General features: G+C 40.0%; 1 pseudogene; it reads left to right on the forward strand.

The window, feature by feature from the left end:
• The first annotated feature begins 354 nt into the window (after window positions 1-354).
• LOC147626386 (germin-like protein 8-9 pseudogene) lies at window positions 355-912 on the forward strand (annotated as a pseudogene).
• Window positions 913-16,842: the final 15,930 nt, after the last annotated feature.

Here is a 16,842-nt window from a genome sequence, read left to right on the forward strand (position 1 = left end):
ATGTTCTCTTATTTAAGAGGGTGTTCACACACTTACTAGACTTCAAAATATCCAAAGAAAAATGTGCCTTTTTTCTCAACGTGTGTAAGGGCTTGAACAAATAGAAAGAGGAAGGAAATTGGGTATGTCTCACCTACTATCACATCCGCTCTCTTTGTGTCTCAACAAACCCAATAAAAAAAGATCCATCCTAAGCCAGAATTCACACCCATGTAGTCTAAACTCTAATATGTTAGCTTTGCAGCAGCAAGCTAAGACTTTGAAGGTTTCCTTGCCCTTCCAAGATAGGATTTAATTCCTTGGGAAGAAGAGTATAAGAAAAGATAGGACTTCTGTGTGGCGGATAACACCAGCATGATCACCCTCAACGGGTTCGCCTGCAAGCCGGCCAATGAGGTGCAGGACGCCGACTTCAAGTTCACGATGCTTGAGCATCGCGCCAAACCTATCAAAGGGCTGGGCGTGTCCGTCAACCTGGCCAGTGCAGCCAACTTCTTTGCTCTCAACACGCAGGGCCTGTCCATCGCCCGCATCGACTTCGACCCCAAGGGATTCAACCCGCCCCACGTTCATCCCCGCGCCACCGAGGTGCTCTTCCTGGCCGAGGGCACGCTCAAGGTGGGCTTCGTCACCGCCACGCCCAACAATACCCTCTTTGAGCAGACCCTCTCCCCCGGCGATGTCTTTGTCTTCCCTCGCGGCCTTGTGCACTTCCAGCTCAACCCCGACAAGCACCAATCCGCCCTCGCCATCTCCGCCCTCAATAGCCAGAACCCGGGCACCTCGCAACTCGCCGCCGCTCTCTTCGACGCCTACCCACCCCTCCCCGAGGAGGTGCTAGAGATAGCCTTCGGCATCAACAAGGATGAGGTGGAAAGCCTCATTGCCAGCGTCGGCAAAACCCTTTCTTAGCTTGATTTCGTGAATAAACTAGTTCTCTCGTGAATATTTCTTTTGAAATAATGACACTGTTTTCTTATCTCACGTGACTATTGACCCCCAAAAAAAAAAACTACATGGGCCATGGCCTCACAAAATTTTATGCCCATTGTGTGACTAGGTTTTAAAAACTTGATTATCACATTTTTAGAATATAACTATACCTTCACAACTTATACACACTCATAGGTTTATGAAAAAGAGAGATAGATATTGAGAGAGAGAGAGAGAGAGAGAATGTGTTCTTCATAATCAATCAAGATGATTGAGATCTAGATTGAGATTCAAATCAAGACTTTGAGTGAGATCAAGGTCAAGATTGAGGTTGAGACAAACATTGTGCTTGGTTATACTGCTTGGGAAATTTCATTTTAAGTCCCTACAGAGGCTAGAATGTGCAAAATTATTATATTTGAGTCTCTGCAAGACGAGAGTGCAAGTGTGAGAGTGAGTGTGTTATAATAATTCTCTAAGATTAAAATTGTGATAAGCTCTCTACCTACTACTACTACAGAGGTTAAAAGAGTCTCTACAGAGATGCGAGTGCAATGCGAGTGATGGATCGCGGGTGGTCGGATGGATCAAGCTTCTTTTAGAGTAATACATGTCATTAAGAAGAAAACATAAGTTGTTGATAATGCACAAACTATGAATGGGAGGTATAATTGGATATCTTACCCTTATAATGATATGCCTCATTTTTGGGATACTCCCCAATGGGATAATCCCACCACCAAGGGCAATATTCCTTCGACTCCCAATCACTAAACCCATGATCTTGCATCTAAGAGGGAAAAATGCATCCCTTCCTAGAAGAATCTATCCACTCCTGCACAAAATCTGGCATATCCTCAATAGAGTGCTCATCATGTAGCTTCACTCATTAGGAGACATTTGAACATATTTTGGGACTTTTTCTAATGAAAGTAATTAGCAACGGACCAATAGGAATAGAGGATTGTGCACATTTGGTCTCCTTTGAATATAGGGAGGGAGACTAGGCTATAGGGAGGGGGACTAGGCTTTTAGTACTAATAATTATACTTGTCCCTTTAAAAAAGTAGGGGGTTTAGGGTAGATATGGTCCCACCATTTTCGTGGCTCAAAAAATCCTTAAAATTTTGAAATTTTGAGATCCCCCAAAACTCACTTTCCCCTCCAAAAACCCATCTCAAATTTCATTGTAGTCAAAAATTTCATTTTCAAGTCCGCTTTCCCTCTTGAACATCTAAATCAAACTCTTACGTTCCTTAAGTAGGAATTGCCATAAATACTCTGTCACACCATTACGTGCGCCCGTCCAAGCTGTAGCTTTGGACACTATTACTTGATATCTTGAATGTATGACCCTTTGGTGTATCTACCATGACTCCTTGATGTAAGATAATGGTAGTAGCTCTTATTAATCCTAGAATTGGATTAATAGTGTGTGCAAAAGAAACACATACCAAAGCTGTCGGTGGCTCGATGGATTGCTGTCGTGGTCGATGGATCGTTGTCGTGGTCGATGGATCTGTCTCTGTCTTTGTCTCTCTCTCTCTCTCTCTCTCTTTCACGTGCATTATTACAAATAGATTGAAAAAAGATTTGTTTTTAATATTCACAAACCCCACGTGTCAATTGTCAACATCACACGTGTATATCTACCCTAAACCCCCTACTTTTTTAAAGGGACAAGTATAATTATTAGTACTAAAAGCCTAGTCCCCCTCCCTACAGCCTAGTCTCCCTCCCTATATTCAAAGGAGACCAAATGTGCACAATCCTCTATTCCTATTGGTCCGTTGCTAATTACTTTCATTAGAAAAAGTCCCAAAATATGTTCAAATGTCTCCTAATGAGTGAAGCTACATGATGAGCACTCTATTGAGGATATGCCAGATTTTGTGCAGGAGTGGATAGATTCTTCTAGGAAGGGATGCATTTTTTCCTCTTAGATGCAAGATCATGGGTTTAGTGATTGGGAGTCGAAGGAATATTGCCCTTGGTGGTTGGATTATCCCATTGGGGAGTATCCCAAAAATGAGGCATATCATTATAAGGGTAAGATATCCAATTATACCTCCCATTCATAGTTTGTGCATTATCAACAACTTATGTTTTCTTCTTAATGACATGTATTACTCTAAAAGAAGCTTGATCCATCCGACCACCCGCGATCCATCACTCGCATTGCACTCGCATCTCTGTAGAGACTCTTTTAACCTCTGTAGTAGTAGTAGGTAGAGAGTGTTGAAATGTAGAGAGAAAGAGACGAGACAAGAGACACATCATGTACACTCCCAAAGACTGATTCATATTGAGGACAAGATACATATATATAGGTGAGACCAAGTTAGGTAGAGTGAGCCATATATAGAGCTCCAACACCCCCACTCAAACAAGGGTCTCTAGTTATGGATGGAAAAACCCTTGGGGAGTACAAGGGAAAAACCCAAGCCCCTATACAAATGTGAAAATATGAACCAGAAGTAATGATGTGAAAGTGCATTGTGCATCTATGTACAAATATACAAAATGACCAAGAGGTCATAGTGTGCAATTGTGAAATGTGCAAAGTGCATGGTGTCTAGAAGATTACAATGATATATGTACAAAGCTACCATAAGAGTAAAGAGCCTAATCTAGAAAGAGTGAGCCCGAGGCAACTCCAAGCTCTGAGCGCAAGAGAATGAAACGTGACTCATTGAGACCTTTGGTAAGAATATCTGCAATCATCAGGTCACTTGGACAATGTTCAATCATGATAGTGCCTTTGCGTACTTCGTATCGAACATAATGGTAATGCACAGCAATATGTTTTGACTTGTTATGTTGGACATAGTCTTTTGCAAGACTAATAGCACTCTAAATATCACACCGCAAGGGTGTACTAGAAAGAGGAGAATGGCCAATATTTGTCAACACTTGTCGAAGCCAAATGAGTTCACGAGCTGCAAGCGATGCCGCAACATATTCAGATTCGGTTGTAGAAACTGCAACACAACGTTGTTTCTTGCTGGTCCAAGAAATAAGACAACCATTAATGAAGAAACAATTGCCACTAGTAGATCGCATAGATAAATGTGAGCTGGCCCAATCTGCATCTGTGTAACCCAAAAGAGAAAGAGATGGAATGGAGTCGGATGTGAATTGTCGTTGATAAACCAAACCATAATCTGCAGTGCCTTTCAAGTATTTCAACACACGCTTTGCTGAAGACCAATGCTTAAGAGAAGGACATGCAAGATGTTGCCCGAGATAGTTAGCAATAAACAAAATGTCAGGACGAGTGTTCAAACCAACAACTTGAAGACATCCAACCAAATTAGCATATGGTTGATTTGTAACAAGCTGGCCACCACCATCGGAAGTGTTTTTCATGGAACTCGCAAGACAAGGAGTAGTTGCTGAATGTGCTGATTCCAAACCAAACTTCTTAATAGTATCTTCAATAAACTTTGACTGTCGAAGTAATAAAATACCTTTGTTGCGATCCCTTTGAATCTGAATGCCAAGACACGAGTGAAGCTCTCCAAGATCCACCATATCAAATGCCGAAGATAACAACTGCTTATTTTGGTGTAAAAATCCCAAATCATTGGAAACAAGGATTGTATCATCCACATAAAGGGCAAGGATTACAAAACTACCATTTTGGTGTTTGGTAAATAAGTTGGGATCAGAAGAGCAAGAGAGAAAGCCATGGGAGGTAAGAAAAAGATCAAACTTGATGTACCAGGCCCGTGAAGCTTGTTTAAGACCATATAAGGCCCTATGAAGACGAGCAACAAGATCTTCCTTACCTGCAATAACAAATCCTTCTGGCTGCTCCATGCAAATTTCTTCATTCAAATCTCCATTCAAGAAACCTGTGCGCACGTCCATCTGATGAATTTCTAAGTCGAATTGAACAGCAAATGCCAATAAAACCCGAATACTAGTAATGCGAACAACTGGTGAAAAGGTTTCAAGATAATCAACGCCAGCAACTTGAGAATAACCTTTGGCAACTAAACGTGCCTTGAATTTGTCAAAGGATCCATCTGCTTTAAATTTTGTCTTGTATACCCATTTACACTTAATGGCAGTACGGCCAGGAGGCAGCTCAGTGAGTATCCATGTACCTTTAGAGATAAGAGAATCGTACTCTGCTTCCATAGCCTCTTGCCATTGATCCTTTTGTGGAGAACATATAGCATCATTGTATGTGGCAGGATCTTCAGAAGTAGAGAAAACATCAGCATCAAAATCTTCATCATAAACATGACAAGAACCATGCTCAAAATCAATAGGCAGATCAATAAAAATGTCAACATCATCAATGATAGCATTCGGAATCAATGGTTGTGAAGAGGAAAGTTGCTCTTTAGATGGTTGTGAAGAGGAAAGTTGCTCTATAGAAGAAGATTCATCATCACACAAGAATGGAAAAGCTTGAAGCAAAGATTTAGTATCATCAGAATCATCCATGGACCATGTACCGCCCATAAGCTGTTCATTGAAAATAGCATCACGATTCACAAGAACTTTCTTGGAGGACGGGTCATAGAATTTGTAGCCTTTGGAAGTGTCAGAATACCCAATAAAAATAACTTTAAGCCCAGGAGCATCAAGCTTTGCTCGTGTTTCTTTAGGAACATGAATATAAGCAATGCATCCAAAGGTTCGAAAATGAGATACAGAAGGAATTTCACCTGTCCATGCTGTGATGGGTATCTTACCAGAAGGAGCAGTAGTAGGAAGATGATTCTGAACAAAGACTACTGTCAAGAGAGCTTCACTCCAGAAAACACGAGATAACCCAGAATGAATCAGCATACATCGTATAGCATTGATAATAGTGCGATTCTTACGTTCAGCAACACCGTTCTGTTGAGGTGAATATGGAAGAGTATGTTCATGATGAATACCATGGTTCGTACAATAACTCTCAAACTCACGAGACACATATTCTCCACCATTATCGCTGCGAAGTTTCTTGAGGCGACGACCAGTTTGAAGTTCGGCAGCCTTGTGAAATTGCTTAAAAACAGATAACGCCTCAGATTTTTGTCGAAGCAAGAAAACAACTGTATACCGTGAGTAATCATCAATAAATGTAATGAAATAACGATGTTGTGTTCTCGATGGAGGCAAAGGTCCACAAATGTCGGTATGAACAAGATCCAATAAATCATGAGAATGAACTGAATTCGAGAGAGGAAAGGGTTTACGATTGTGTTTGCCAAGAGCACAAAACTCACAGATTCCCATATGAGGATGAGCTTTAAGATCCATGCCACATACAAGACCTTGACGATGAAGATCAAGAAGCTTTGAGAAATCAGCATGAACAAAGCGATGATGCCATATCTTGCAATCATGATCACCTGGAGCAGTGACAACATTTGCTACAGCATCATTGAGAGAGAGCTCAAACAAATTTCCATTACGAGAAGCAGTTGCAATAATCTGCCCATCTTTCTCAATGCGGCATTTGGTGTGGTCGAATCCAACAAACAAACCAAGATCAACAAGTCTTGCAACTGAAAGAAGATTACGTTGAAGTTCTGGGACATGTAAAACCCCTCGTAAAACTCGAGTTGAAGAAGATAAGGTGCCAAGATATAAATCTCCAATGCCCTTGACTTGACAAGTTGTATCATCAGCAAGATAAACAACACGCTTAACAGGTAAAGAATGATAGTTATGTAACCACTTAGATTCATATGTCATATTTCCTATAGCACCAGAATCAATAATGAAAAGTGAACCATCACGTACATGAAGTATTCTGTCTGGGGGAACTGAACATAAAACACAACTTGTTTCAGGCACATCATTATCATGATGCTCGGCTGCATATGCTTGATTTCGATCTACATCAAATCGACGCTTAAAGCACATGGAAGAGGGATGATCAGATTTTCCACAATAATCACAAGAAGAAGAATCTCTAGATAAACGTGGTTGTTTTGTGGTAATGTTGTGTTCTTCATCATATTGACGTGCCCAACAGTCATCTTCAGTATGACCATTCCTATTGCAGTAAGAACAATGCTTGTTAGGAAATTTGAGACGAGAGAAACTACCACCACGACGACCACCTCTGCGGTTTCCTCGTTGAAAAGGACGCTTTCGCACATAAAAGGCCTGTTCCAACTGTTGGGACTTAGGCTCCTCTTGTTGTGAAAACATAGCTGCATCATGACCAATGCTACGTCGTTGTTGACGTTGAGAATACTCAATCAAAGATATGCAAGTTTGGTCAAAATCAAGACCGTCCTTGTTAAAAAGAATGGTAACAATGTTGTCATAAGACGGATCCTTTATCGTATCAAGAAGAATTGTAATAAGTTACTTTCGTGGAACAGGATCACCCGCAGCAGCAAGTTGATTAATAATAGATTTGAAAGAATCAATATGCCCCATCATAGCAGTACCAACTTCATACTGTAACTTTGAAAGCAAACCTCTCAAATAAAGTGTTTCTGTAACAGACTTTTTCTGAAAATTTGCTATAAGATACTCCCATACGTCATGGGAAGTAGGAAAGTCATACACATCAAGCATGAGAGAATCACTAAGAGCAGAAAGAATGTACCGACGAGCTGCTTTATCACGCCTCTGCCAATCCATATAAGCAAGACGCCATGCATCAAAAACAGGGCCTTCTGTGATAAGAACGTTGTCAGAATCCGGAATAGTAGGCTGAGACGGACATAGAGAATCGCCAATAACAACATTGGAAAGCTCATCGCCTTCAAGAATTAACAGCATCTTTGCTTTCCAACCGGGAAACCCTTGGCCTTGAAAAGAAGGAATAGAACGTTGGCCAGAAGGAAAACCATTGACGAGAACAGTCATAGCCATATCTATCTGCGAGAAGACGTATAAGATAAAATCACAAAATCTGCACACCATAGACAAGGACGTCCGCAAGAGATAAGAAACGTCAATAAGAAAAGAGTCCTCAAAATAGCGAGACGTGGGACGCAAGATTCATTGATAGACGCTTGATGAAAAAGCTAGATTGGTCGTTTTGCTAAAAATAGCAAAATAATAAGAGACGCTTGACGAAAAAGCTAGATTTGGCGGTTTGCTAAAAACGCTTGACGAAGAAGCTAGATTTGGCGGTTTGCTAAAGACGCTTGACGAAGACGAAACCTGTGTACTCACAAAGACGCTTGACGAAGACGAAACCTGTGTGCTCACAAAGAACCTGTTTGCTTATTCAAAGAACCTGTTTTGCTGTTACAGATGCAGTTTGCCTGAACTGTCATAACTTTTGACTCACAACTCCGTTTGACAAACTTTTTTGATAGGATTCACCAGCACAATACAATCTACGCACCTGCGATTAAGAAACAACTCTAATTACAACAAGTTAAGCTATAAAATCATGTAGACAACACATAATCAAAGAACAATCTTGTAAGACATGAAATTATAATCATGAATTTAACAAGAAGACATAGATGCTTCCCTTATAGATGCTCTGATACCATGTTGAAATGTAGAGAGAAAGAGACGAGACAAGAGACACATCATGTACACTCCCAAAGACTGATTCATATTGAGGACAAGATACATATATATAGGTGAGACCAAGTTAGGTAGAGTGAGCCATATATAGAGCTCCAACAGAGAGCTTATCACAATTTTAATCTTAGAGAATTATTATAACACACTCACTCTCACACTTGCACTCTCGTCTTGCAGAGACTCAAATATAATAATTTTGCACATTCTAGCCTCTGTAGGGACTTAAAATGAAATTTCCCAAGCAGTATAACCAAGCACAATGTTTGTCTCAACCTCAATCTTGACCTTGATCTCACTCAAAGTCTTGAATTGAATCTCAATCTAGATCTCAATCATCTTGATTGATTATGAAGAACACATTCTCTCTCTCTCTCTCTCTCTCTCTCTCTCTCTCTCTCAATATCTATCTCTCTTTTTCATAAACCTATGAGTGTGTATAAGTTGTGAAGGTATAGTTATATTCTAAAAATGTGATAATCAAGTTTTTAAAACCTAGTCACACAATGGGCATAAAATTTTGTGAGGCCATGGCCCATGTAGTTTTTTTTTTGGGGGGTCAATAATCACGTGAGATAAGAAAACAGTGTCATTATTTCAAAAGAAATATTCACGAGAGAACTAGTTTATTCACGAGAGTTGCGTGTATAAGTTGGCGGCGTCTAATCAAGCTAGGAAAGGGTTTTGCTGACGCTGGCAATGAGGCTTTCCACCTCATCCTTGTTGATGCCGAAGGCTATCTCTAGCACCTCCTCGGGGAGGGGTGGGTAGGCGTCGAAGAGAGCGGCGGCGAGTTGCGAGGTGCCCGGGTTCTGGCTATTGAGGGCGGAGATGGCGAGGGCGGATTGGTGCTTGTCGGGGTTGAGCTGGAAGTGCACAAGGCCGCGAGGGAAGACAAAGAGATCGCCGGGGGAGAGGGTCTGCTCAAAGAGGGTATTGTTGGGCGTGGCGGTGACGAAGCCCACCTTGAGCGTGCCCTCGGCCAGGAAGAGCACCTCGGTGGCGCGGGGATGAACGTGGGGCGGGTTTAATCCCTTGGGGTCGAAGTCGATGCGGGCGATGGACAGGCCCTGCGTGTTGAGAGCAAAGAAGTTGGCTGCACTGGCCAGGTTGACGGACACGCCCAGCCCTTTGATAGGTTTGGCGCGATGCTCAAGCATCGTGAACTTGAAGTCGGCGTCCTGCACCTCATTGGCCGGCTTGCAGGCGAACCCGTTGAGAGTGAGTCCTGCAGAGGGTCTTCATCCGCGGCCCTCACTTCTAATATGAGCGGAGACATGAGCATCACCGCCAGTAGAAGCAGCAAGTTGCTAGCTGCTGCCATAGCTGTGGCTTGTGGACTGTGAGCGCGCTGGGATATTGGAGATGATGAGGAGCGAAATGATATTGGAGATAGATGATCAGAAGAATAGGCTACGCCGATCCTCATGCGCCTGACGTCGTATTTATATGCTGCACGACGCCGCTGGGTGGAAAGAACGAGTCTTATCATCCGCTCTCCAAGGAACCAGTCCTATCCGCTCTAAGAAAGAGTCCCGCTTCCACAGACCCGGTCGACGTTCCCGCTATCTGATCTGCCGGAAGGGAGGACGTCACAGTGATTGACGTAGTCTCCTGCCAAGACCTTGTGATTTATGTTGTATCCTGACGCTCGCTGTAGTCTACGTGCCACGGATGTGCCGGCCATACGTGCCACGGATGTGCCGGCCATACGTGCCATGCAGGACTCGAAGTTGAAGGAGACGTGGAAGTTGGGACCACATGTGACACGGGTGTGAATGTGACTCGCCTTCCTGTTCTCAAATGAATCTTTTAGAGAGAGAGAGTTATTTGTGTCTCGCCTTCCTTTTCTCTTATGAATCTTAGAGAGAGAGATGTGTTAGTAGGGGTGAGAGAGAGAGGGGGGGTCTATGTGCTAGTAGGGTGAAACAAACCTAAGCTCTCTAAGTGTGTGCCTTTACACACACACAGACCAAAGGCTTGTTTTAAGATTTTCTCACGTCATGCAATTCATGAGAAAGAGAGAGAGAGAGAGAGAGATGGGGGAGACTAGAGTGTGTGTGTGAGAGAGAGAGGGAGATGGGGGGAGACTAGAGTGTGTGTGAGAGAGAGGGGAAGGCATGGTAGTGGGTGATAAGTATTCCACCTGAGATTATATTTTCTTATACTCTTCTTCCCAAGGAATTAAATCCTATCTTGGAAGGGCAAGGAAACCTTCAAAGTCTTAGCTTGCTGCTGCAAAGCTAACATATTAGAGTTTAGACTACATGGGTGTGAATTCTGGCTTACGATGGATCTTTTTTTATTGGGTTTGTTGAGACACAAAGAGAGTGGATGTGATAGTAGGTGAGACATACCCAATTTCCTTCCTCTTTTTATTTGTTCAAGCCCTTACACACGTTGAGAAAAAAGGCACATTTTTCTTTGGATATTTTGAAGTCTAGTAAGTGTGTGAACACCCTCTTAAATAAGAGAACATAAGATGGCGCCTTGGTGCCTATAGAAAGCATTGTACATGGTGACTATATTATCATAGCTCAGTTCTCATAATACAATCATTGTTGCATTGCACAGTCTCTCACCTAAAAATATGTAAGTATAGCATGTGAGTTCATCGTCGAAAAGGGTTTTTTAATTCCAAATGTTAAGGTAAATTCACATCAATATATTTACATTTGGGTTTTTTTTAAAATCGATTTTGAAAAAAGCTTACAAGTGCATAGAGAAAAAGGGACCATTTTATTCATGAAAAAATCAAAGGTGAGGGGTTTTTTAAATACCGCTTGAACACACGTGATACATAGGGTGTGATACATAGGGTTTCTTAATTGTGCAGCCCCCACGAATATACCCAATATCCTTCCTCTTTTTATTTGTTCATGCCCTTACATACGTAGAGACAAAAGGCACATTTTTCTTTGGATATTTTAAAGTCTAGTTAAGTGTCCACCCACTGGTGTGTGAACACCCTCTTAATAAGAGAACATAAGATGGGACTTTGGTGCTTATATAAATCATTGTACATGGTGAAAGTATTATCATTGTTGCATTATGCAATATCTCTCTATTATTAGCTATCACATCTTTCTCTCCCTCTCCCTCTTACTCTCTCTCTATGCCTCTCTCTAAAAGTACTATCTTGATGGCTTGAACCTCCATCTCTCTTTGCACAAGTTCTACTCCTACACTCACATCATTGGCACCTTCCACCCACCATAACATGAGCTCTAATCGTGCAAACACAAATATAGTATCAGAGCCTTGATCCATGATACTCCCATTAATCACCTTTCATTAGTAAAAACCCTTTTTTCCTCTTTGTCTAGGCACTCCCTGGCAATGTTTTTCTTTGTTCTCCCTCTATAGAGAATCATTCTTTGAGCTTTTTAGTGTTTTTTGAAGATAACATAGAGCTACCTGACCTCGAGGGGCTTATCCCAACTCAAAGAAAATGTGGTGAAAACACATCATAAACTCGTGGAAAAACATAATTTATAGCATTAAGGGCTACATGTAAAATTGAACAATTGCTCTTAGGGTTTCAAGTTTAAAGACATACCATCAAGTGGGTGATGAAAACCAAGCAATCATCGATTTCCTTTACTAATCGAGTGATTAACCCTAATCACCTTTAGTTTTTTGAAGTTCTCAAGTTCCAAATCATTGATTTGTGAGTTGATATTCCCATATATATCCACCCCCTTCATTTGTTGCGTTAATCGCTTCCTCCAAACTACACTACATTTTTGCATATGCTTTTAAGGGGGGGGATTGCATAATCATCAATTTGATGCTTTTCTCGAGTATGAAAAAAACCAACAAATTTAAGCTTTTAAAGCCACAAGAAATTGTAGCTTTTCAAAAATTAGGGTAAAGTTGGCCTAAGTACAGCCTCTACACAATCAAGAATTTGGCGCTTTTCTCAAATGTTGGCCCAATTATAGCTTTTACCCTATCAAGAATTTGGGTCTTATCTCAAATGTTGAGAAAATCATCAAATTGAAGACCTTGCACACCGATAAGTTTTTGGAGCTTTTCCACAAGAAATCCTTCTGCATTAAATCGACCATGCCACATCAACAACAAAGTCCTTCATTATAGCTTCCAAGTCGAGCATTAAGAGGTACTCTCCCTTGGCCCTTGAGCCTCAAAATGATAGTCCAAGTGTCAATCGCTTGGCAATGACATCAAAGGATGATCTTCATAGACATTTCAGCAATGTGGTGAGTTTTTCAGACTTCCAACATCATCTTCTAATTATGTATGATTTATGGGTTATATGCTAGGGATGTCTCTCAACATCTCAATATTTGGATATCTTTTTTATAAGCCTTCTATAAAAGGATTGGCTTCTTTTTATCTTACTTTCCCTACTTAGAGAGAGAGGGTTGTCTATAAATAGACTAATGTACACAATTGGGCCTAACATGAGAATTTCATGTGTTGGCATCATTGTGTGCTTTTGTATTACATGATTGCAATCTAAGAGCCCAAATCATCATATTGAAGGTTATGTATCACTCTTAGCTGACAGTTCACTCTGAAGGGGGGTTTGTTGGATATTTCGGAGTCTAGTAATTTTCAAGTGGTGTGTGAACAACCCCTTAATAAAAGAATATAAGATAAGGCCTTCATGCCTATATAATCATTTTATATGGTGGAATTATTATCATAATACAATCATTATTGTTATATATGGTGGAGCTATTATCATAGTACAAACATTATTGTGATCTATAATCTCTCTCAATTGTTGGCTATCACATCTCCCTATGTCTCTTATACATGGTGGAATTTTTCTCATAGTACAAACATCATTGTGATGTGCAGTCTCTCTCAATTGTTGGCTATCACATCTCGCTTTGTTTCTTCATATCTCTCTCTCTCTCTCTCTCTCTCTCTCTCTCTCTCTCTCTCTCTCAAAGGGGCACCATGTCCATGGCTTGAACCTGAATTTCCATTTCTTTTTGCACAAGTTCCTTTCCTACACTCACATCATGGACATGTTCCACCCACCATACATGAGCTTTAATCATGTGGATACTAACAGTTTTCTAGGGAGGATCTCCCCTTCTACTGTAATTTATGGGATCAAAATTTCTTATGCATATTATTGGGGACTAACCCATGCCAAAGCTTCATGCATTGCATTCGCATTTGTAGCCACAATTCAAGCCTAGCTGTGATGCATTGGATCAGAAACTCATTGCATTACACAAAATAACAAGAAACCCATGTCCTAAAATGCAGTCTATTTCTAGTTATATTTGTAAATTATGGTTTATCTCTATATCCTCCATTAGGTTTGTTTCTTATTATATATTACACTAATTTTTTTAAAAGTAACTATATAAATATATTAAAGTCTATAATTTGTTCAAGTATTTGATGTTTTGAACTAACATTATTAAATTAACTTTTGTTCAAAAATAAGATCTAAATTTCTACCAGTATCTAGTTTTCTTTTCTAAACAATATACATAAGTATACAAGCATGGATTAAATTTAGTTTATGGAAATTTTATCAATGCAGAATAAACTTAGGTTGGATAAGAATATAATCAAAAATTTAAAACTAAGTATAAATAGTTGTATTAGTTTTAAAGAGTATACTTGTTAACGTATGAATAACCGGTTTACGTTTTTTTTAAAAAAATTTGATGCATACAAAAATAATTACTTCATCTAATATGAAAAGGTTAATATGTTTTTAATGAAAAAATAAAAGATGATGCCTAAAATGTATTCGTGTTTGAAAGTGGAACCATTAATAAGACCATGTAGATGGAATTTATGAACTTAGCTTCATCAAATCTAGAAATATAGGGGTGAGAGAGAGAGGGGGGGTCTATGTGCTAGTAGGGGTGAAACAAACCTAAGCTCTCTAAGTGTGTGCCTTTACACACACACAGACCAAAGGCTTGTTTTAAGATTTTCTCACGTCATGCAATTCATGAGAAAGAGAGAGAGAGAGAGAGAGAGAGATGGGGGGAGACTAGAGTGTGTGTGTGTGAGAGAGAGAGAGATGGGGGGAGACTAGAGTGTGTGTGAGAGAGAGGGGAAGGCATGGTAGTGGGTGATAAGTATTCCACCTGAGATTATATTTTCTTATACTCTTCTTCCCAAGGAATTAAATCCTATCTTGGAAGGGCAAGGAAACCTTCAAAGTCTTAGCTTGCTGCTGCAAAGCTAACATATTAGAGTTTAGACTACATGGGTGTGAATTCTGGCTTAGGATGGATCTTTTTTTATTGGGTTTGTTGAGACACAAAGAGAGCGGATGTGATAGTAGGTGAGACATACCCAATTTCCTTCCTCTTTCTATTTGTTCAAGCCCTTACACACGTTGAGAAAAAAGGCACATTTTTCTTTGGATATTTTGAAGTCTAGTAAGTGTGTGAACACCCTCTTAAATAAGAGAACATAAGATGGCGCCTTGGTGCCTATAGAAAGCATTGTACATGGTGACAATATTATCATAGCTCAGTTCTCATAATACAATCATTGTTGCATTGCACAGTCTCTCACCTAAAAATATGTAAGTATAGCATGTGAGTTCATCGTCGAAAAGGGTTTTTTAATTCCAAATGTTAAGGTAAATTCACATCAATATATTTACATTTGGGTTTTTTTAAAAATCGATTTTGAAAAAAGCTTACAAGTGCATAGAGAAAAAGGGGCCATTTTATTCATGGAAAAATCAAAGGTGAGGGGTTTTTTAAATACCGCTTAAACACACGTGATACATAGGCTGTGATACATAGGGTTTCTTAATTGTGCAGCCCCCACGAACATACCCAATATCCTTCCTCTTTTTATTTGTTCATGCCCTTACATACGTAGAGACAAAAGGCACATTTTTCTTTGGATATTTTAAAGTCTAGTTAAGTGTCCACCCACTGGTGTGTGAACACCCTCTTAATAAGAGAACATAAGATGGGACTTTGGTGCTTATACAAATCATTGTACATGGTGAAAGTATTATCATTGTTGCGTTATGCAATATCTCTCTATTATTAGCTATCACATCTTTCTCTCCCTCTCCCTCGTACTCTCTCTCTATGCCTCTCTCTAAAAGTACTATCCTGATGGCTTGAACCTCCATCTCTCTTTGCACAAGTTCTACTCCTACACTCACATCATTGGCACCTTCCACCCACCATAACATGAGCTCTAATCATGCAAACACAAATATAGTATCAGAGCCTTGATCCATGATACTCCCATTAATCACCTTTCATTAGTAAAAACCCTTTTTTCCTCTTTGTCTAGGCACCCCCTGGCAATGTTTTTGTTTGTTCTCCCTCTATAGAGAATCATTCTTTGAGATTTTTAGTGTGTTTTGAAGATAACATAGAGCTACCTGACCTCGAGGGGCTTATCCCAACTCAAAGAAAATGTGGTGAAAACACATCATAAACTCGTGGAAAAACATAATTTATAGCATTAAGGGCTACATGTAAAATTGAACAATTGCTCTTAGGGTCTTCTAATTGGTGATACAAGCTAACTAAATTTCAAGTTTAAAGGCAAACCATCAAGTGGGTGATGAAAACCAAGCAATCATCGATTTCCTTTACTAATCGAGTGATTAACCCTAATCACCTTTAGTTTTTTGAAGTTCTCAAGTTCCAAATAATTGATTTGTGAGTTGATATTCCCATATATATCCACCCCCTTCATTTGTTGCGTTAATCGCTTCCTCCAAACTACACTACATTTTTGCATATGCTTTTAAGGGGGGGGATTGCATAATCATCAATTTGACGGTTTTCTCAAGTATGAAAAAAACCAACAAATTTAAGCTTTTAAAGCCACAAGAAATTGTAGCTTTTCAAAAATTAGGGTAAAGTTGGCCTAAGTACAACCTCTACACATTCAAGAATTTGGCGCTTTTCTCAAATGTTGGCCCAATTATAGCTTTTACCCTATCAAGAATTTGGGTCTTATCTCAAATGTTGAGAAAATCATCAAATTGAAGACCTTGCACACTGATAAGTTTTTGGAGCTTTTCCACAAGAAATCCTTCTTCATTAAATCGACCATGCCACATCAACAACAAAGTCCTTCATTATAGCTTCCAAATCGAGCATTAAGAGGTACTCTCCCTTGGCCCTTGAGCCTCAAAATGATAGTCCAAGTGTCAATCGCTTGGCAATGACATCAAAGGATGATCTTCATAGACATTTCACCAATGTGGTGAGTTTTTCAGACTTCCAACATCATCTTCTAATTATGTATGATTTATGGGTTATATGCTAGGGATGTCTCTCAACATCTCAATATTTGGATATCTTTTTTATAAGCCTTCTATAAAAGGATTGGCTTCTTTTTATCTTACTTTCCCTACTTAGAGAGAGAGGGTTGTCTATAAATAGACTAATGTACACAATTGGGCCT

Source organism: Cibotium barometz, chromosome 22 (assembly GCF_041138505.1).
Source record: "Cibotium barometz isolate CiBa-2024 chromosome 22, ASM4113850v1, whole genome shotgun sequence".
In the NCBI taxonomy this organism is placed as follows: domain Eukaryota; kingdom Viridiplantae; phylum Streptophyta; class Polypodiopsida; order Cyatheales; family Cibotiaceae; genus Cibotium; species Cibotium barometz.